This window comes from Cervus canadensis, chromosome X (genome assembly GCF_019320065.1).
Source record: "Cervus canadensis isolate Bull #8, Minnesota chromosome X, ASM1932006v1, whole genome shotgun sequence".
NCBI classification, from domain to species: Eukaryota; Metazoa; Chordata; class Mammalia; order Artiodactyla; family Cervidae; genus Cervus; species Cervus canadensis.
In genome coordinates this window covers 22,521,914-22,544,764 of record NC_057419.1, presented here as the reverse complement: position 1 = coordinate 22,544,764, position 22,851 = coordinate 22,521,914, and positions in this window count along the sequence as shown.

The window sequence follows — 22,851 nt, the reverse complement described above, 5'->3', positions numbered from 1 at the left end:
CAAGAGTACTGGAGTGGGTTGCCATTTCCTTCTCCAGGGGATCTTCCTGACCCAGGGATTGAACCTGGATCTCCAGCATTGCAGGCAGATGCTTTTACCATCTGAGCCACCAGGGAAGCCCTAAAAGAAGGCTGAGAGCCAAAGAATTGATGCTTTCAAATTGTGCTGTAGAAGACTTGAGAGTCCCTTGGACAGCAAAGAGATCAAACCAGTCAATCCTAAAGGAAACCAACCCTGAATATTCATTGGAAGGACTGATGCTGAAGCTGAAGCTCCAATACTTTGGACACCTGATGTGAAGAACAGACTCATTGGAAAAGACCTTTATGGTGGGAAAGATTGGAGGCAGGAGGAGGAGGGGGTGGCAGAGGATGAGATGGTTAGTTAGCATCACCAACTCAATGGACATGCATCTGAGCCAACTTCAGGAGATGGTGAAGGACAGGGAACCCTGGTGTGCTGCAGCCCATGGGGTCACAAAGAGCTCGACGCAACTTAACCACTGAACAACAACAATAAAGTTCATCATAGCTTTAAATTACCACCAGTCATTTTGTGTTGCTGATTTCCAAATAGAAGCAGCCTTTGGAAACCTAATAAGAGGCTTGTGGAGAGACAGCATAGCATCTGGACTCTCAATCAATCTGTCTGATCTCAAATCCTGCAATCTGGGGAGGTTGCCTAACCTCTGAGTGCCTGGGCTTTCTCATCATTAAAAGAAATGGGGTGAAAACATTCATCTCTTGGGGCCCTTATGAAATTTATATAGATTCACATTTGTCAAGCACTTAGAAGAGTGCCTGATCCATAACAAGCAGCATACTAGAATTTGGTTGGCATGCAAATCTTTGAACCTTTTGGCACCTCCTTGTCCTCATTAGTTATGCAACTTCTAGAAACTTCTCTGCTAGGTACACTTTGAGAATGAATCAGTTGGGTCCTCGGCAGGTTTTAGAGGTGATTGCTATCTTCACAGTCAATAGTTACCTATTGTTTGGGGGCTAGCAACAAGAGCTACTACATAAACAGAGAGAACCTGTGTCAGTATAGTGCTTAGCCAAAGATCATTAATTAAACAACCCAGCCAAACAAAGACAGATGTCCACTGACAGGTGGAATCGGGGTGCTCAGCAGCCTTTGACCTCATCCTGCAGCTCAGCTTCTTTCTGGTTAAGGTTCTCCAGTCACAAAAATCCACCAGGCCTCAAATGGGACCTAATTAAACTTAAAAGCTGTTGCATAGCAAAGGAAATCATAAACAAAATGAAAAGATGACATACAGAATGGGAGAAAATATTTACAAATGAAGTAACCGAGAATGGATTCATCTCCAAAATATACAAACAGCTCATGCAGTCCAAAATTTAAAAAACAGACAACCCAATCAGAAAATGGGTGGAAGATCTACATAGACATTTCTTCAAAGAAGACATACAGATGGCTAAGAGGTACATGAAAAGATGCTTGACATCACTAATAATGAGAGAAATGCAAATCAAAAACTACAATGAGATAGTACCTCACACTTGGCAGAATCGGCATCATCAAAACACCTACAAGCAATAAATGCTGGAGAGGGTGTAGAGAAAAGGGAACCCTCTTACACTATTGGTGGGAATGTAAATTTGTACAGTCACTATGGAAAATAGTATGGAGGTTCCTTATATGGGCTTCCCAGGTAGCTCTAGTGGTAAAGAACCTGCCTGCCAATGCAGGAGACATAAGAGACATGGATTTGATCCCTGGATCAGGAAGATCCCCTGGAATAGGGCATGGCAACCCACTCCAGTATTCTTGCCTGGAGAATCCCATGGACAGAGGAGCCTGGCAGGCTACAGTCCCTGGGATCGCAAAGAGTCAGACATGACTGAAGAGACCTGGTGCGCACACACACCGAGGTTCCTTCAAAAGCTAGAAATAGAGTGATCATATGATCCAGCAATCCCACTCCTGGGCACCTATCTGAGGAAAATCATAATTTGAAAAGACACGTTTACCCCAATGTTCACTGCAGCACTATTTACAATAGCCTACACATGGAAGCAACCTAAATGTCCGTCAATGCAGGAATGGGTAAGGAAGATGTGGGACATATATATACAATGGAATATTACTCAGCCATAAAAACAGAATGAGATAGTGCCATTTGCATCAACATGGATGGACCTAGAGCTTGTCATACTGAGTGAAGTCAGAGGAAGACAAACGTCATGTTATTCTGCTTATACGTGGAATCAAAAAAATAGTACAAATGAACCTACAACAAAACAGAAATAGAGTCACAGCTATAGAAAACAAACTTATGGTTACTAAAGGGGAAAGCTGGGGGAGGAGGAGGGGGAAGATAAAACGGGAGCCTGGGATTGACATACACACTAATATGTATAAAACAGATGACAAACAAGGACATACTTTATAGCAAAGGGAACTCAACGTTCGATATTCTGCAATGACCTCTGTGGGAAAATAATCTGAAGAAGAGTGGATCTATGTATATGTTTAACTGAGTCACTTGGCTGTACAGCAGAAACTAGAAATTGTAAATCAACAATACTCCAATAAAAAATGCATTTCAAAAAACCCACCAGGCTTCACCAACTGTCTGCACAACTGGCTTAACCATCAATAAACCTTGCCAATCTTAAGCAACTTGCTAGCCTTTAAGAAACCAAAATTGGAATTTATCAAACACATGGGGAGGCAGTTAGGGACTTTACCAAATAGCCATCATGGAATTCTTTTATAAAGCATTTTTGCATCATTTTACAACTAGCACTTTTCGTATTACAAAAGAAAACATGTTCTATATAGAAATTCTAGAAACTAAAGATAAATCAAAATTTAAAAGGTAAAAATATTCTCTAACCATACAGGGCCACAAAAAGTGCTGTTAATGTCAGTGTATGATCCGCCAGCAACATACTTTTGTCACACGTTTACACATTTTAAAAATTTCTATGAATGAAGTCAGAAGGTACCTATTAGTTTGTAACCCACTCTCATGGATAAGTACAGATTTTTAACAACCTGATTTTTAACTCCTAATAGTCCACTGTAGCTGTAATTTATTCCACTGATCCCTCATTGTTGCCCAATTGGATGATTTTCTGTTTTTACAATTATAAACAACGCTTCAGTATATTGTAACTATCACCTCATCCAAATTATTACTATCATTTTTAAGGACCAAATTTCTTGAGGTAAAGTTTCTGGGTCCAACAACATGCAAACATTTCAGGGATCTGATTCATAATCCTACTTTGCCCCTTAGGAAGCATTAGATTCATTCTCAGAAATACACTTGGGGCCAAAAAAGAACATTACATCTATTTTTTTAAAAAGATTTTTAGGAGAAGGAAATGGCAGTCCACTCCAGTATTCTTGCCTGGAAAATTCCACAGACACAGGAGCCTGGTGGGTTACAAACCATGGGGCCACACACCAGAGCACGCACGTCTCTGGGGGGAGATGGGTTGGCAGCAACAAACAGGTAGAAATTTTAAAAAAGGATTTCTAGATATTTCAATATTTTGTTGACTCCAAGGGTGAATGCTGTTTCCCTGCCACCCTAACAGACAACACGACACATGTGCACCCTAGCCCGCCTGGGCCCCATGTTGCTGCATCTGCCAGAAGACTATGGTCCTTGGCCCATCTTGAGCCTACAAGTACATTCCTTAGTCTCTCCTCTCTTGCCTTTGCTCCTCTCTTTCCAGTGGTTCTCAATGGGAGCTGCACTGTCCTCTCTGGCTCACAGTGGGCATCTCTGTGGGTGAGGACTTGCTGTGACAGTGATGTGGGGGTACCCTTGAACTTAGACTGCTGACACCCTGTGCAATGGCAACGTTGTCTACTTCTCACATGACTCTCAAATGTTCCTCTGGACATTTATGTAGGTGGAATCCTGCATCTAAAACCTGCGTGCAATATCTGGACTTAGATCCTATCGCCATTCCACAGAAAAATAAAAAATAGCTTTTGAACGAACTTTCCAGGAATACAAAAGTATCTAGTAAGTAAATTTGAGGGCTGTGTTGATAACTTGCTTTTTTCCAGGTTGTTCATGAGTTGTTTACCACTGCAGAAAAGTCCTATCACCAGCGGCAATGCTGCGAGTGGTATTCAAGCCCCTGATTTAACACCCCACTTTGGTCTCTACCCGCAGGTGCCGCAGTCACAGCGATCAGGAGCAAACATCCAACCACTCCGTCGTGACTCTAATGTATGCTCAAGCATACATAGTTGATAACACACTGTTCTGATTTCTTGGTTGCATTATAGTCTTTAAAAAATCTAAAAATTACGTGTGAAGTTAGGTATTATTACCTGTGAATTACACTTAAGGATTCTAAAGAGGATGCTTAAAAAACTGTTGTTTTAAAAAGCTGGCAATGGTAGGCTTGAGAGCAACTTGCTGGCGACCCCTAGTGGCGTACTCGAGCAACGCTTCACAGCCAGCGGCTCCTTTAAAAGCTTTTGGCTCCAAAATGTGGTTAAGGAAATGATCCCTTTGTCACCCCCATCCCCGACCCGCCCAGACTCAAACAGGGCTGGTTCCTGTTAGTGAGCTGGTGCCTGAGCAGGGGGGATAGAGCGGAAAGTGGGGAGGCGGGGGGGACAGTCAGAGGCAAGGGAAAGAATGCCAACCCCCAAATGTTCCAGGTATTTGTTCGTACCTAGAAACTTTCAGCATGTCACATCTCCTTATTTTTTCTGTCTTACCTGCTGGTGTCTCCCAGCTGTTTTACTCCATTAATGGCAGAGTCCCAACGTGTACTTTCGACTCCTGCTTTTCTCAAACCAGTGGTCCTTTCATTCAATGCCCCAGCCTCCCTCCTAGGACTTGGCGGTCCTGCCCCAAGGGCTTCACATCCGGGACTTCTGGGCGGGGCTGACTTGGAGTCTCCCAGGTGATGCTGACGCGGCTTGATGGGGGAGAAGTTCAAACACTTTAAATCCTTGTCTATGTGAGCTGTATTCAGCCGTCTCACGTTATGAGACCACGACGCTCTGAGAAGTTTCCAAAGTGCCTGGATTTCAAGGACGTTGGCACTTTTCTAAAGGCAACAGAGCACAGTGCAGGACCATCTCACCGAAGGGTCCCCGTGAATCCTTCCCTGGGGGTGGCTCACTCCCCATGGGGAGGCAAGGTTTCCCAGATCTCAGCGTTTCCCCCAGATGAGCCTCCGTGCCTTAAATAGGAGAGTTCACTGGGAAAAGCTATTTGCTCCTTTTGGCAGCTTGGAGGCCTCTGCTCCGAAAGAATAGTGTCTTTTGGCAGCCCAAGTAGGTGTCTTTTCAGAGAGAAAAACTCGAGTCTCAAAGGGCCAGAGTACTTTGGTTTTCATCGTTCTTCTTGGACTTGTTCCTTGTAATCATTTTGAAAATTAAATCCTCCTGTGCTTTCTGGAAAATGAATGAATAAGAGAGAATGAGGAAGAAAAAGAAAGTGGAGGGAAGACAGAAAGGCAGGGAAAGAAAGGGAACGAGAAGGCAGGGGTCGGTCTAGGTTGGGAGGTCTGGCTGGCAAGGGGAGAAAACGGTGAATTCTTCTGGAGAGCAGAATACTGAAGGAGGGGCAAGGCAGAGGACTTGGAGAGAGCACAGGGCAACCAGACTTCCCTTCCCTTCCCACCAGAGGACGGCATCACCGTGATGTGCCTGGCTCCCTAGGCGGCCGCCCCGCAGCATGGAGTCTGCAGAGGCGGGTGCAGCGGCCCCCAGGCGCCACCCCCTGGCACTCAACGCCCTGGGGTCCTCCTCCCGCACCCTGGCAAGAAGCAGTTATCTGTCCCTGCTGAGACAGGGTCATAAAAGCACTAGGCTTTTTCCCATCTGCTGGGTCACACTGGCTCTGGGAGCAGCCAGCTGCCCCCCCAGCAGCCTTGCAGGGAGGCCCACGGGGTACCCACAGCCCAGCCGGGGACCTGGGGATGGCTCCTCCCGGCCGACATGACTGCGGCCTGGCCCACAATCTCACCAGAGACCCTGAGCCCCAATCCCCCAGCTCAGCTGCTTCTGGATTCCTGAGCCACAGGAGACACTAATGGCTTGTTGCGTGGCGCCAAGTTTTGTACTGAGACAGACAGCTGTCTTCTGCAGTGAAAGAGTGTGGGAACTGGGCACCCCACTGAGTGAGGCGCCTTCCCACTGACGTGTGCCCACCCTCCCCCTCAGCTGCTTGGCACGCTCTGACTCACATCTCCACGGGGCATCTTTTAGGGTAAGGACCATGATTCCCGGGGCCTAAATTGCACATTTTGGAGCTCGTTCTACGGTAGAGAAGTGCTTATCACACTCTTCATGTTGCAGCACAGGGAGAAAACAGTGCTCCTCACTCAGCTCATTGGAATCAACGGGCCAGGCAGCTGTCACAAACCTGGGCCTCCACAGGAGTGCCAGCCTGCAGCGAAGGCAAGCAGATCAGGCTATCTTGGCATCCCCGTAGCTCATCTGTGGCACCCCACTGGGTGCTCTGCGCTGGATGATCTTCAGAGGGCTTTGCAAGGCTTTCTCACGCCAGGTTCCTCATCTGGACCACAGAACACAGATGATGGCAGGGACTATCTTTTCCCTTCTGCCAGAGAGAATACAGAACTGCTATATTAGGCGTACAAGAGAGAAGTTAATTCACTACATACATGTTTGGGGATATCAGGGTTTAATCCTCACTGGAGCTGACAAAGGCTGGAGGATAGCTGGAATTGCAAATCAGTCCTGACATTTTCCAAAGGAATGGTATCTTGACATTTTAGAGTTAGCAGTAGCTTTAGTAATGGCTAGTTCGGGCCTCTTGTTCACAAATGAAAAAAGGCCGAGCAAGGTTAAGGAATTTGTCTGAGATAACACAGCTAGCTGGTGACCTAGCTGAAACCAGAACTCAGAATTCCCAACGTTTAGCCTACATTCCCATGTGTTAAGACTTTTAATAAAGAGTGAGTAAATAAATGCATGAACAAAACCTTTCTGGTTTCCAGGATTTATACTGTCTGCAATTTACTTTCACAGAATCCAACATAAATGAAGTGGTATAGATGTCTATAAATTAACATTAGTCTTTTCTACCAGAGGGGCATTCAGTTAACCTGTGATGCACCCTAATCAGATAATTAGCATCAGCATAAACTGGAAAGCTTATTGGAAATGCAAATCCCCACACCCCATCCCAAACCTCCTGAATAAGAAACTCTGGGGATGGGGACATGAAATTTTTGTTTTAAGAAATTCTCCAGGTGATTCAGATGTCTCAGTGGAGGACCACCAGTGTACTTTAGAACAAAGAACAATTCTACTAGGTGGAACTCTTTCACAGGAATATAAAAACTTTTTTCTTTCTGCAACTGCTGGGTAATCCTGCAAGGGACACTTTAACATAAGAAATTGAAAGCACATCTATTATACAATTGCAGGAAAATTATACTGGGTGACATCCTAACCTGAGTAATAAGCAACTTGTTTTGCAATTATATGGTATTTCCACCCCATGGTGATCTGGGGTGCCACCTGGTGGAATTATCATGTGAGTGCAGATCACATTTTTTTTTCCTATTACAGGTTTACCCCACTATCTGAAAGCAAAGTTCCTGTAAAACAATTTGTAAACAGGAATGGGGTAAAGAGAATCCCAGATTTCTAGAAGTTTCAATAATATCACTTAACTGTAACAAAAGACCAACATCAATACAGTCAGTAATGGCTCTATTTTTTCTTTTGTGAAAGCAAAAATCCTCCAGATTTCTTTTGATTACTGAAAATTAGGTATTCTTTTCAATAGCATCTTTTATGAAAGACCTACTAACTAAGTCTTTCATAAAACACAATGGAGTAATAATTTTCAGAAAGCAGGCGACACCTGTAATAAGAAAAACAAGTTCTGTAATAAGAAAAACAGTAATTTCGTTAGGGGACACACTAACCTGAGAAACATGAAAAATCTAATCTGCAATTGCATGGAAAAAATCGAGTGACATTCTAACCAGAATAACAAGAAAAACATATCTGTATACAAATACATGAAAACTCTACCTGGTGACACTCTTACCTGGTAAGTAAGAAAAATATTTGTTGCTCAGTCACTAAGTCATGTTCAACTCTTTGCAACTATGTAATAAAACCAATTGGTGGCACTATAACAAAGAAACAAAAACCACACATAATCCATTCTGCGGTTACACGAAAATTCCACAAGATGGCACTCTAACATAAGAAATAAAAGGGGCCGCCCTGCAATTATATAAAAGTTCCACATGATGGCACTCTAACATAAGAAATGGAAAAAAAAAAAAGCTGACCTGCGATTACAAAAAAGTTCCACAAGATGGCAATCTAACATAAGAAATAGAAAATCTTGCAGTTGTAGTTCCAGGAAATTTTCAGTAGATGGTACTGCAACACAAGAAATTAGAGGGAAAAAAATGACTAAAAGGAAATATTGTGATAATCAACTTACAAGATTTATTTACTTGGTAAATTACAGTGTTAATTAAACTTGAGTACATATTTTTTTCAAGTGGTTTTGGCAGATCTTAATTATAGTGCTTAACTTTTGCATTTTATTTACTTGTTTGTATCTTCTTCCCACCATCAGCAGGTCCTCAAGGGCAGAGGACAACTGCCTAACTTTTCTACCACTCCAGAATCTCCTACAGTAGCTTATGCATAATGGGAATTCAGTCAATATTTATTAAATAGTGAAAAGAATGAATAAAACTGTGAGAGGCCAGTGAACAAGGAGGGAAGAAAACACGAATAAAAATCTAAATTATCTGAGCTCTGTTCTCAAGGCTTCTGTATCCTGCAGTTAGACAGGTAGGGTGGAAAGTAGGAGAAAACGTGATTGAGACAGAAATAACAATGTTGTTCATTTTAATGCCTTCCAAAGGTGAGATTTTTAAGTTAGTGAATTCAAAGATAAGAAAATTCAGCAAGGATTATGTGAAAGAATAAAATGCAGTGAGAAAACTATTTTTAAATAGGCTAACAGCCTATCAAAATGGTTTTGATTTGTGTTTCCAATGGCCATCAAAACTGTTTCAGTCACTTAAATGCCCTGGATGTTGGTTTTTGAATTAAATGTTGGTGTTATTCACCCAGAGGAGCCTGGGAAAGTTGTTAGGGTCCAGCAGCCACCGGAGGAGGAGGAGGTTAGGGCTTCCCGATTTGCAGATCAGACACAGGAGGCCAGGGTGGCCTCAGGAAGTGTGGCCGTATTTGCCCCCCTGCCCATTTTCAGGCCCTGATGGATGGCTTCCTTCTCTCTGAGCTCCCCTCACCGCACCCAAACCTGCTCACCCAGTGGTCACCCAGGGGACACCTCAGGACTTCCAGTGCACAGTGCTAAAACTGCTTCTAACCCAGAAACAATCTTCTGTGCCCTCTGGCTTCTGACAGTCGCACTGTTCCTCAGGGCTCAGTCTCATGGCTGGCCTCTGCTTTGCCTTCTGGAAGGAATTTGCATTTTGTCCCAATCTACGAACCCAACCCCGAAAGACATTTCTCAAACAGTGGAGTTTCAGGCATCAGTCACGGGACAGGGATTTTTCAGGAAGGAGTAAGAGGATCTCCCCCGAGCCGGCCGTGCTCTGGCCCTGCTCTGCGCTGCTCACACAGCCAGCAGCTCCTGGCGCCACTTGGCTCTGACTCCCAAAGAAGTTACAAAATGCCCTACTTCCTGGCTGTTAGCCTATTTAAAAATAAAAATGCGTTTACAAGGCCCTGGCACTCATGCTGTCTGTCATTAGTCACTGCTTCATTCCCTGGAGCTTCAGCTTCAAGCAGCCCAAGCATGTTGCCAAGCCCCCAGCTCCTCACTCTGGCCTGTCTGTCCACAGCTGGCTCAGGACACCGGGGCTGCCAGGCCCACGTGGGCCACCAGCTCTTCTAAAAATCCTCAACAAAATTCTAGCAAGCAGAATTCAACAGCACTTTAAAAAGATCATACACCATCATCAAGTTGGGTTTATCCCAGGGATGCAAGAAGTGTTCAATATACACTCATCAATCAATGTGATCCACCATATTAACAAATTGAAAGATAAAAACCATATGATAGTTTCAATAGATGCACAAAAAAGCTTTTGACAAAATTCAGCACCTGTTTATGATAAAAACTCTTCAAAAAATGGGCACCAAAGGAACCTACCTTAACATAATAAAGGCCATATACAAAAAAACCACAGCAAACATTATTCTCAATGGTGAGAAACTGAAAGCATTCCCTCTAAGATCAGGAACAAGATAAGGGTGATCACTCTCCACTATTACTCAACATAGTTTTGGAAGTGCTAGCTGGCAATCAGAGAAGAGAAAGAAATGAAAGGAATCCAGATTGGGAAGGAAGAAGTAAAACTCTCATTATTTGCAGATGACAGGATACCGTACATAGAAAACCCTAGAGATATGATCAGAAAATTACTAGAACTGATCAGTGACTTTAGTAAAGTCATTGTGGAAAAAATGGCTTAAAAACGGAACATTCAGAAAACTAAGATCATGGCATCCGGTCCCATCATTTCATGGTAAATAGATGGAGAAACAATGGAAACAGTGACAGACTTTATTTGGGGGGCTCCAAAATCACTGCAGATGGTGATTGCAGCCATGAAAGTAAAAGACACTTGCTCCTTGGGAGAAAACCTATGACCAACCTAGACAGCATATTAAAAGGCAGAGACATTACTTTGCCAACAAAGGTCCATCTAGTCAAAGCTATGGTTTTTCCAGTAGTCATGTATGGATGTGAGAGTTGGATTATAAAGAAAGCTGAGCACTGAAGAATTGATGCTTTTGAACTGTGGTGTTGGAGAAGACTCTTGAGAGTCCCTTGGACCGCAAGGAGATCCAACCAGTCCATCCTAAAAGAATTAGTCCTGAATATTCATTGGAAGGACTGATGCTGAAGCTGAAGCTCCAATACTTTGGCCACTTGATGTGAAGAACTGACTCATTTGAAAAGACCATGATGCTGGGAAAGATTGAAGGCAGGAGGAGAAGGGGACAACAGAGGATGAGATGGTTGGATGGCATCACTGACTCGATGGACAGGAGTTTGAGCGAGCTTCGAAAGTTGGTGATGGACAGGGAAGCCTCACGTGCTGCAGTCCACGGCATTGCAAAGGGTCGCACATGACTGAGTGACTGAACTGAACTGAGAACAAAAAATTTCACAATTCGTATGGAAACACAAAAGGCCTTAAACAGCCAAAGCAATCTTGAGAAAGAAGATTGGAACTGGAGGAATCAACTGATTTCAGACTATACTACAAAGCTACAGTCATAAAGACAGTATGGTAGTGACACAAAAACAGAAATACAGACAAATGGAAAAAGAAAGTCCAGAGATAAACCCAAACACATATGGGCAACCTTATCTTTGACAAAGGAGGCAAGAGTATACAATGGGAAAAAGATAGTCTCTTCAATAAGTGGTGCTGGAAGAACTGAACAAGTACATGTAAAAGAATGAAATTAGAACACCTCTTAACACCATACACAAAGATAAACTCAAAATGGATTAAAGATCTAAATATAAGACCAGAAAATATAAAACTCTCAGAAGAAAACATAGGCAGAACGCTGTATGACATAAATTATAGCAAGATCCTTTATATGGTCATCTCCTAGAATAATGGAGATAAAAACAAAAATAAATAAGCATGATCTAACTAAACTTAAAAGCTTTTGCACAGCAAAGGAAACTATAAACAAGGTGAAAAGACAACCCTCAGAATGGGAGAAAACAATAGCAAATGAAACAACTGACAAAGGATTAATTTCCAAAATATACAAGCAGCTCATACAACTCAATACCAAAAAAATAAACAGCCCAATCGAAAAGTGGGAAAAAGACCTAAAGAGACATTTTTCCAAACAAGACATACAGATGGCTAACAAACACATGAAGAGATGCTCAAAATCAATCATTATTAGAGAAATGCAAATCAAAACTACCTCACACAAGTCAGAATGGCCATCATCAAAATATCCACAAACAACAAGTGCTGGAAAGGGTGTAGAGGAAAGGCAACCCTCTTGCACTGCTGGTGGAAATGAAATTGATACAGCCACTATGGAAGACGGTGTGGAGATTCCTTTAAAAACTAGGAATAAAACCACCATACAACCCAGCAATACCACTTCTAGGCATATAACCTGAAAAAAACAAAACTGAAAGACACATGTACCCCAATGCTCACTGCAGCACTATTTACAATAGCTAGGACACGGAAGCAACCTAGATGTCCATCAACAGATGAACGGATAAAGAAGCTGTGATACATATATACAGTGGAATACTGCTCAGCCATAAAAAGGAACACATTTGAGTCAGTTCTAATGCAGTGGATGAACCTAAAGCCTATTATACAGACTGAAGCAAATCAGAAAGAGATAAATATCATATATTAACACATATATACATGGAATCTAGAAAGATGGTACTGATGAACCTATTCACAGAGCAGCAATGGAGATGCAGACATAGAGAAAAGACTTAGGGACAAGGTGGGGGAGAGGGCGAGATGAATGGAGAGAATAGCATGGGAGCATACACACTAACATATGTAAATAGATAGCCAATGGAAATTTGATGTATGACTCAGGGACTCTGATGTATGACTCTGGGACTCTGTAAAAACCTAGGGGTGGTAAAGGGTGGGATGTGGGAAGGAGATTCAAGAGGGAGGGGACATATGTACACCTACGGCTAATTCATGTTGATGTATGACAGAAATCAAATCAATATTGTAAAGCAATCATTAATCAATTAAAAATAAATAAATACATTAAAAAAAATTTTTAATTGATAGTTCCAAGTCTGCAAGTCAACAGTCCTTGGAACCACTAAAGCAAGCTTCAGAAAGCTTTAGGAAATTTTTTGGATTTTTGTTGCTCCTTTCTTTTTAATAGCAATGTTATGAGGTCAACAAACAGGGCAAGTATAGATTAACTGAATTTTTATGTAACTGGTATAAAAACTATTTGCTTGAAGCTATCTAAATAAAGGTTGATTGTCAATTTGGGGCTTTGCTTCTTCAGAAGCACTAGAGTTAACAGGTTAAATCATCCCTAAGATTTCTGCTGTTTTGGATATTAACCCTTTATCAGATATATGGTTTGCAAATATTTTCTCCCATTTTGTAGGCTGCCTTTACATTTTGTTCATGGCTTCATTTCCTGTATAGAAGCTTTTTAATTTTAGATAGTCTCACCTGTTTATTTTCACTTTTGTTGCCAGATCCAGAAAGTCATTGCCAATACCAATGTCGAGGAGCTTATTCACATATTTTGATCGAGGAGTTTTGTGGTTTCGGGTCTTACATCCAACTTTTTAATCCATTTTTGAGTTGATTTTTGTGTATGGTATAAGATAGTGGTCCAGTTTCATTCTTTCTATGTGGCTGTCAAGGTTTCCCAACACCATTTTGAAAAGGCTATCCTTTCTCCATTGTATATTAATGGCTCTTTTGTCATAAATTGTGAAAGCTTTTTTGAGAGATAATTTAAATATAATAAAATACTCAAATCATAAAAGCACAGCTAGATAAATTTGCACACTTGTAGACACCTGCCATTGAGGGTTGCACAGAATCCAACACGACTGAAGCGACTTAGCACACATGCACATGCATGCACCTGCCACTGAAGTCAAGATCTAGAATGTTATCAGGATCCCTGAAGGCTCCCTCATACCTTTCCAGTCAATATCACCCTCCTGGAAGTGCCCACTGTTCTGATTTCTGTCACCACAGATTAGTTTTGCTTGTTCTTGATCATCATGTAAGTGGAATCATATAGTATGCGCTCTTTTTTATCTGGCTTCTTTCATTTGGCTCCATGTCTATGACATTCATTCATGTTGTTGGATGTCCTCTGCTTCTGAGTTTGATCTGACCTTGATTAAGATCTTGGACTTTTGGGAGGGAGGTTCAAGAGGGAGGAGACATATGTATATCTATGACTGATTCGTGTTGATGTTTGGCAGAAACCAACAAAATTCTGTAAAGCAATTATCCTTCAACTAAAAAATGAATTAAAAAAAATCTTGGACTTCCCTGGTGGCTCAGAGGTGAGCAGTCCACCTACCAAGGCAGGAGACACAGGTTCAATCTCTGATCTGGGAAGATCCCACATGATGCGGAGCAACTAAGTTCATATGCCACAACTACTGAGCCTGTGTTCTAGAGCCCACGAGCCACAACTGCTGAGCCCACCTGCCTAGAGGCGGTGCTCCACAACAAGAGAAAACACCACCATGAGAAGTCCTTGCACCACAACAAAGAGTAGCTCCCACTCCCCACAACTAAAGAAAAGCCCTCACAGCAATGAAGACTCAGAACAGACAAAATAAATAAATAAAATGTTTTAAAAAATTAAAATTAAAATCCCTCTGGGACTTCCCTGATGGTCTGATGGCCAAGACTCTGTGCTTCCAATGCAGGGGGCCCAGGTTCAATCCCCGGTCAGGGAACTAATCCTACATGTTACAACTAAAGATCCTGCAAGTGACAACTAAGAACTCATGAGGCCAAATAAATAAATAAAAATTTTAAATAATTAAAATCCTTTCAAGCTTACATTAACTTGGTTACTTATAAGCAAAATGGGATATATGACAGCTATGTGTTGGGATTTGGAGGAGAGCTAAATTTATAGATAGCTGCATCCATAGTAGTTTTGTGATTTGATAATAATAGATAATAAATATAATTAGAATCACTACAGTAGCAGAATCAAAGCTTATGTGCATCTCTGAACAGAAAGCAAATGCTATCTTGGGAAAATCCTCCCATTTGGTTACTGGACATGTTCATGGCTGATCATGTTTCCCCTTTAACTGAAAGAAAAGGCTCTTTGCATCATTTCCCCACCCAGCGTGCAGTTGAGTCAAATGGAGACTATCACTAATGCTCAATCAGCTCATCAGGAAGACTTTACTTTCCACTGATCTCTGTGATCTGTGTGGTTTGGATCTGCTGGAAGGGTAGGCTCCCCAGACCCCCATTCATACATCTGAGCCCACCCCACCAAGTCTTGGGAAGGCCAAACTCAATCTGAGAGATGCCCTTGGTCTCTGTCTTTGGACCTCCTCTCCAGCTGGAGACAGAAGGATCCTCAGCTGCCAAGGAGAGCTCCATCCTGACCACACATGTGACACATCAAGGAGCCGAAGCAGCTCCAGAAGGAATCTGCAATTAATTATGTTTCCCAAATTGCCTTCAGTGGGGGACCAGCTCTTTTCAGGCGCTGGATGAGGCACAGTGTATGACTTTGGCGGGCTTACCTAAGTTACAGAAACATGGGGGGAGTGGAGAACACTAGAGTTATTTGGAAGCACCCTACTCTTTGTAGGAGAGGAGGTCATAACCAGCCAGGACATTTAGCATGGGAGTCCCACCCTCATGGGCACATCAGCTCTGTCTTTGAGTCATCAGCACGCAGTGTAGAGAGTTTGGCTGCTTACTGAAAGGGATGGAATTAATGATTTTCTTGTGCTCTGTTGGGCTGGGATTTTCTTACATTTCTGTTACAACACAGAGTAGCATCTCCCTTTAATAAATCACCGGCCTTATTCTGTAAGCTGGGAGTGAAAAGTGGGAATTGCTACAGGGAAGAATTGGCTTTACAGGTAATGAGTAGCCACCTTCAAGCATGGTAGAGGGGCTAAGAGCCTAGGCTCTGGATTCAGGCTGCCTGGGTTCAACTAGCTTCACTGGTTACTTGCTATGTAACTTCAGGCAAGTAGTCATTAACCCCACAAAGCTTCAGTTTCTCTATTTGTAAAATAGGAATGATTTTACCTAAGTCATACAGCTGTTGTGAGGACAAACTGAGATAGTCATCATAACAAGCTTAGTAAGATAGTATCCATTTAAATACGTGTTTCCTAATGTATTGGAATGACTCTCAGTTCAAAAAATTTAAATATAAAAAAATCATTTTACTATTTGCTTAAATTCAATTTTAGATACCCATGGTGGAGGAAAATTTGGTCTCAGTTACTGAGTCTTCTCTAGTGCACAGCTGTGCAATTGCTTCATGGTCATCAACCATTCTCCTGTACTGGACATGGTACAAGCTCCCTTTCAAGTTCAGCAGTTCTGGTCCTACCAAGACACAACTGGATCATGGGACTCTGGCAAAGCCGGAGCCCCTGTTCCTGGGCCTCAGGGGCCCTGAGCTTACCAAGGTCTTACTGTTTTCCTGAGGCATCCACAAAGGCAGCAAGGATCACAAGACAGCAGACTCTTTCCCTCCCTCAGGGATTTAAGATAGAATGTTCTAGGGTATTTTATGAAAGCGATGTCTCTTCCAAGCAAAGCAAGTCCTTCTATTAAATTCACTAGACTATGCTAACTTAGTAAGAGAGAAGCTGTTTTGCTTCTGTGGTGATGAAATGAAGCAATGAATACATCTGTTAGGGATGCAATTTAGTCATTTTCTGCTACACTGCCCAAGACGACTGTGGTTTAATGGGGTGTGCACGACAGAAGGCACAACTTGATTTTACCTAAGATACCTATTTTTTCTTGAATTTTTAAAGACTTTTTTAAATTTATAAATATATTTCATTAACTTTTCTCCAGAAAAGTTACAAGAACAGTACAACAGATATTCATTCACTTACATTAACATTTGTTAACATTCTGCCACATTTGTACTCTCTAGATGCAGGTACAGTTAAGCCCCCTTCATATGAATGAGTTCCATTCTGAGAGCATGTTCCTAAGTCCAGTTTGTTTATAAGTCCAACATAGTTAGCCTAGGTACCCAACTAACACAATCAGCTATATAGTACTGTACTGTAATAGGTTTATAATAGGTTTTCACAGAAATAATACATAAAAAGCAGAAAATAAATAAAACATTTTAAATCTTACAGTACAGCACCGTGAAAAGTACAATAGTACAGTACAACAGCTGGCATATAGGGGCTGGCATCAAGTGAACAGGCAGCAGGAGGAGGGAAAGGAGGTGGGAGATGGTAGAGGTGAAGGATAGGAGATGGAGGGCAAGCTGCAATTTCACTCGCGCCTGACACGGATAGCACAGGTTCTGGTTCCTGGCTCAATTCAATTCTATCTATCCTCTTGAAAAAAACAATCCAGTAACACGTGGCTGCCTGCCTGCTCAGTCGTAACCGACTCTTTGCAACCCCGTGGACTGTAGCCCACCAGACTCCTCTGTCCATGGCATTTCCAGGCAAGAGTACTGGAGTGGGTTGCCATTTCTCTTTTTTTCTCACCATAGGTGACTCGGTAGCACTGGGCTGCATTCTGAATGGCTGCTACAACCTTCGTGAACTGTTCTACACAGGTCCTGTGCATCAAAAACTAACAGTGCCTCCTCAGATAAAGAAAATCCCCTGGCCATCTCCTGCATCATGAATCTCTTCAGGTCTTCAGTTATTTCTTCCTCTTGTCTCTCTTCTTCCTTTCTCTGGGCCTCCAATTCCATCAGGCCTTCATTAATAAGCTGCACATTTATGTCTTTGGAAGTCTGCAGCTTGAAGGTTCATATATCAGGGACTTACTGTGTAGATATAGGTATATTGATATAGAGTTTTAAAGAACCAATTGAGAGTGAGTTGTGGACATGCTGCTGACTAGTTGATGACATTTCACCCTCAGTACTTTCGCATGCATTTCTTATAAACTTTCTTATGAAACTACAATTGTCAAAATCAAGAAATTAAACTGTGGTAGATACAATATTATTCTCTACATATAGTCTGTATTCGAATTTCACTAATTGTTCCCCAAATGTCCTTTATAGCATTTTTTACTTTCCAGGATCCAATCCAGGATATGACTTGCTGTATTTTTAGTTATTATATGGCAGGGAGCACTTATGAACGCCACTGAAAAACGTTAGGAGTCAGAAGTACTGAGTCTAAATGACATTTTAACCTCTCTGAACTCCAGATATTTCACATGGTAATGAAGAGGAGTGCTCACCCCTGCCCACCTGCCAAGGTTGTTGCCAGGATCAAATGATTGCACCCTCTTCTTTGTGAATGGCAAAGCACTGTGCAAATATGCAGGATGTTCCATACACCCACTTTCAGCTAGTTACCTAGGGCTTAAGTGCAAAAAGTTACTTTCCCGAAGGGATGGGGAGGGGTGAGGCAGATTTGGGAAAATGCTGTCAAGAGCTGAACCTGGCAGAGAACATAGCATGACACCAAAGTCACCTCGGAGCTTTAGGAAATGTCATACTCCTCAGACGACAATTCTTTCTTCGATTCTTAAGGCTCTAAAAGTCTGTAATTCTACTTTTGTAGTTTCTTTTTTTCTTCAAAAGTCGATATGTAACTTCCACACAGTAAAGTGCACAGATTAAAATCTAAGTACACAGATTAAAAACTAAGTACTAAAGTACTTAGTTTGAATTTTATGGGTGTACACTTTCATTACCCTAAAAGGCTCCCTCATGCCCCTTCATATCTCTCACCCTCACAGTAAGTTTAACTGCACTTAACATACTGTCATGTATTTCTCTGTCTGTCCTTGAACTTCATGCAAATGGAATCATGTGCTTTTGTGTCTGGCATTTGTTTCTCAACATTCTTGGGTAGATTCATCCATATTGTGTACAAGAGTATTCCTTTCTTTTATTTATGGCTGTGTAGTACTCCATTTTGCATATGTTGCAAGACTTACTCATTTAACTATTGATGGATATGTGTATTATTTCCAGTTTGAGGCTATGATGCATAACGATGCCATCAATACGTTGTGCAGGTCTTCTGGTGGACTTAAGAACTCATAGCAGTTGATTAGGTACCAGGAGTGGAATTGCTCAGTCATAGAGTGTACATAGATTCTGCTTTTCCACAGTGCTTGTAACCTGTTTACACACTCACTGACAATGTGAGAGAGTCCTTCCATACCTTCAGCATCACTTAGTGGGTCAGCCTTCCTTTTATGCTTTAGCAAGTCTGGTGGGTATGTAGTGATGTCTCATTGAGCTCTTTTTGCATTTCTGGCATAGATTTGAGATGTGCAGTGACTATGTCATGGTTGATATGTCTGGGCCAGCCTTAGGCAGCTGCTTCTGTGAGGAAGTGATTAGATGAGCACAAGGAAGGCATCTCAGATCCAGGCTAGGTGACTCCACAAAAGTCAGCATTAGAGAATAACTATTTTCCCCTGGTGACATTTCTGTCATCTGTGGCCACCTGGCATCTTTTGAACACCCACCTTATATTTGGAGAACTTCCTACATGGATGCTGACTTTTTAAAGATTGAAATCATACATTTGCTTTCCCCAAGTTCAGCTACTTTCCTCCAGAGGTATCTGGATAAGACTTGGATCTGAAAGCCAGTAATGTATGGGAGTAGGTGATATGAGGAACCCATCTCTGGCTTCTTCTTTGGAGGCTACAATAGTTGAATTTCAGGTACCTAGTCCCCACTGTAATCTGTGGGAACTGTGGGATCTGTCTGAGAAGTAGCCTGACTCTCTGTGCTGTACCCCCACCCTCTAGAGGTTCTGGGAACTTCCTAAATAATCCTTCGAATTTTGGGGGGGGAGGATCACTTGAACTTGGAGAAATGTTCAGTGTACATTTCCTAAGAAAAAGAATATTGTCTTAAATAACCACAGTACAGTTATCAACATCAGGAAATTGAACATTGATATAATATTTTTATTCCATTTACCATTTGTGTTTCAGTTCTGTCAGTTGACCCAATAATGTCTTTTACAGCATAGTACAGGATGGAGACGAGGGTCAGGCATTGCATTTAGTTGTTTATGTTGTTCCATTTAAAGAAAATTAGGCATTTCTTTGTGAATATCAACATTCCTGTATACTCTTTGCTATATAAACATGCTGTGGTATAACCTCCCATTTTTTTTCACTCCATGATACATTATGTCAACTTTTCATGTCAATAAAATTGTCCAAACATTGTAATTTTTAATGGTTGTCTAAAATGTATAATTTCAGCGATCACTTGTTGATTGCTGCTTAGATTGTTTCCATTGAAAGAAAATTATAATCAGCTTTATAGTAGTGATTACTGGGTATTTACTCATGTTTAGAGAAAATTCTCCATTGACTGAAGTGTGTGATTACACATACCCCCCAACTTCTATTGTCCGTGCCTGAGGGAATCCACCTTCTGACCTCAGGCATTGCTGTTTTCTGCATCCTCACAGTGGCAGTGGTGCAGAAGAAATAAAATGCCTCTAGGGCTGATGTTGAAAATCTCAAAATTAAAGTGACTACACATGTCACAGCACTTGATCCCAGAGGCCAAGAATCATCATCTGCTGATATTTGAAGGGACAGAGGGAGTCCAGTCTAAGTGTTCTTAAAAGGTATTTACACTGTTATTCTAGACATAAGGCTATTGTACACTTAACAGACTATAGTACTATAAGCATAGCTTTTGTATGCACTGGAAAACTAAAAATTTCACTGTATTGTAATCTTTGCTGTATTGCAATGGTCTGGAACTGAACCTGCAAAACCTCTGTGGTCTGTCTATATTTGCTGGTTCCAATTCTTTCAAAATTAAGGTGCTAAAGTTGAGTAAACTTGGCTTCTTGCTTTACACATAATACAATAGCTGTAAAGTTCAAACATGCATATTAAATAAGTGCTTTACTTATGAATGGACATTAATGAGTTATCTAGGTATTGTTGTTCAGTCGCTCAGTCATGTCTGACTATTTGCGACCCTATGGACTGCAACATGCCAGGCTTCCCCGTCCATCACCAGCTCCCAAAGCTTGCTCAAACTCATATCCATCGAGTCAGTGATACCATCCAACCATCTCATCCTCTGTCATCCCCTCCTCCTCCTGCCCTCAATCTTTCCCAGTGTAAGGGTCTTTTCCAGTGAATTGGCTCTTCCCATCAGGTGGCCAAAGTATTTGAGCTTCAGCTTCAGCATCAGTCCTTCCAATGAATATTCAGGACTGATTTCCTTTAGTATTGACTGCTTTGATCTCCTTGCTGTCCAAGGAACTCTCAGGAGTCTTCTCCAACACCACAGTTCAAAAGCATCAATTCTTTGGTGCTCAGTTTTCTTTATGGTCCAACTCTCACATCCATACACGACTACTGGAAAACTTATAGCTTTGACTAGATGGACCTTTGTTGGCAAAGTGATGTCTCTGCTTTTCAATATGCTGTCTAGGTTGGTCATAGCTTTTCTTCCAAGGAGCAAATGTCTTTTAATTTCATGGCTGCAGTCACCATCTGCAGTGATTTTGGAACCCTCCAAAATAAAGTCTTTCACTGTTTCCATTGTTTCCCCATCTATTTGCCATGAAGTGATGGGACCAGATGCCATGATCTTCGTTTTTTGAATGATGAGTTTTAAGCCAACTTTTTCACTCTCCTCTCCATATACCCATCACAAAATAAGTATCTTTGTAAGTGTAAACTAAAGGGTGATTCACACACCCCTCTCCATTGTTCTTCTCTATTGCATTGTTTTGTTTTTTGTTTTTAATTTTGCCTGAGCTATGAGGCATGTGAGATCTTAATTCCCCTGACCAGGAATTGAACCCTCAACCCCTGCATCAGAAGCATGGAATGTTAACCACTGGAACTCCAGGGAAGTTCCTCTATTGTGTTTTGATGATATCAACAGTAATTTCCCATATCCATTTTCTCTGTGAGATTTGCTTATTTTGCTATGTGAAAAGACTGATGTATTTAAATTCACTTAGAAATCATGCCCCGTAAAACCCTCTCAGTAGCTGACAAGAAACCACATTGTCACTGATATTTCTAAGTAGTGAGGATGCTTTGGAAGAAGCCTTTCAAATTTAGATGGGTATATGAAATGGGATCCTTCTGTTCCCTAGGGTGGGTTCACATTTGTATAGTGCTAGTAATTTGAAACGGCAACTTTTCCAGAAGGCAGTGTGACTTTGTGTGCTTGTCAAAAAAAAGAGAGAGAGAGAGCCAAAAACAAAACAAAAAGAAGTCCCAGAAGCCTACACAAGTGCTGCTCAGTTGCTCAGCTGTGTCCCACTCTTTGCAACACAAAGTTTGCTCCCGTGCTAAAGATGCCTGCACTTTTCTAAGAAGCAGACGGACAGTGAAAGCAGTTAGTGCTGGCTATGACATCTACCCAGCCCCAGCTCTTTGCACTTCCCAGCCTGCTTGTCCCTCACAAAGGCTCACTACCCAAAGCCTGTCCTGGAAGCACCCTAGGAATATTTTGGATCTCCAGTGCGAATTGAAATGTTTGCTTTATACAAGATTACAACATGGAGTTTAAGTGGCTGCGAACATTAAAGTGAGGACAAAACAGATTGGCAGATGACTTCCCTGCAGACTTGTGTAGAAATCAGAACAATGGAAAAGACAGGGAATGGAATGGCGCTTGTAGAAGTTGGGTCTACCAGCTGTTTCAGCAATGAAACCCTCTACAGGAGATTACAGAGCTTTGAAAAGGTCCATCACACTTTAAAGCAGCTGATCTCAACTACAGGGGATATGGAGGAATTACTGGGAAGGACTTTCAAATGACAACTTTGCCTACTCTGAGGGCTTCTGAAGTTCCTTTCAATTGCAGTGCAGGCTGGATATCTTGCTTTTGCTCCCCAGATCCATCCTCCTTGACTCTGCTGTGTACCCGTGTGAACTACATCACCAGGCTCCCTTGCCCTCCCTTTTCTGGTTGCCTTCAGCCAACTGGGGGTAGTGGCATGACGCTGTGGGGCAGGGGAGAGTGAGGTCAGGGGATTTATTCTCCAGGCCCCTCCCTGCCAGGTCAACCGGGATTGCTGGTTTGTGTGGTGGAAGAAAGAGCTCCTACAAGATGGCTGCTCCCACTGCTGCTCTCTGGGCTCTGCTGACTGTTCTCTTCTTCGCCCTTCCCTCA